This window comes from Gavialis gangeticus, unplaced genomic scaffold (assembly GCF_001723915.1).
Source record: "Gavialis gangeticus isolate Ggan-Ray unplaced genomic scaffold, GavGan_comp1, whole genome shotgun sequence".
NCBI classification, from domain to species: Eukaryota; Metazoa; Chordata; order Crocodylia; family Gavialidae; genus Gavialis; species Gavialis gangeticus.
In genome coordinates, this window is record NW_017729028.1 from 8,088,789 (window position 1) to 8,089,993 (window position 1,205).

Here is a 1,205-nt window from a genome sequence, read left to right on the forward strand (position 1 = left end):
CCCCAGCCCTCAGCCCCCTTCGGTAAATGTCCCACGCCAGACCAAGGCGGTGTGCTCACGGACCCAGGTGGCATGCTCACAGACTGAGGTGGTGCGCTCACGGACCGCTGCTGCTTAAAGGGAACATTGCATGCCAGTGTGTTATTTTCCCTGCTGACCACCGCTTTGCACTAACAGCTCATATTCATGCAATGGTCAATTATTACCCCTAGTTCCCTTTCGGCTGCGGTGCATGTCAAGCTGTCACCACCTTACATTTGGAAGTTTTAAACTTTATCTTGTTCCAGTATGCCATACTCTTGAGCCTGCCCAGGTCTGCTTGTGTCTGCAGCCTATCTTCTGACTTGACCACACTGCCCGATAACTTGGTGGTGTCCACAAACTTGGCGAGTGAGCTTTTCACACCCCTATCCAAATAACTGACAAAGATGCTTTTTCCTCTGTTTGTTCCTCACTAATATACAGCTGTAAGGTGCACCAGCTCCATTTCTACAGATTCAGAAACACTTATCGAATCAGAAGCAGCCGCTTTCCTGTAGATTGTAGAACCTGAAGGTGGGCGGATAAGAATAGGATGGAATTCAACGCAGACAAGTGCAAGGTGCTGCATCTAGGGAGAAGGAACCAGCAACACACCTATAGGCTGGGGAACAGCCTTCTCAACAACACAGTGGCTGAAAGGGATCTTGGAGTCATTGTTGACTCCAGGATGGACATGAGCCACCAATGTAAGGAAGTGGTCAGTAAAGCTAATCACACCTTGTCGTGCATCTACAGATGCATCACAAGCAGGTCCAGGGATGCTTCCCCTCTATGCAGCACTGGTCAGGTCGCATTTGGAGTACTGCATCCAGTTTTGGGTGCTGCACTTCAAGAGGGCTGTGGCTAACCTTGAGAGGGTCCAGAGAAGGGCCACTCGCATGGTCAGGGGCCAGCAGGCCAGGCCCTATGAAGATAGACTAAAGGGCTGAATCTATTCAGCCTCCACAAGAGAAGACTGAGAAGGGGATCTGGTGGCCGTCTATAAACTCACCAGGGGGGACCAGCAGAAAATAGGTGAGGCTCTGTTCCCCTGGGCACCACCTGGGATAACAAGGAATAACAGCCACAAATTGATTGAGAGTAGGTTCAGGCTTGATAGCAAGGAGGCATTACTTTATGGTTAGGGCTGCCAGGCTCTGGAACGGGCTCCCAAGGGAGGTGGT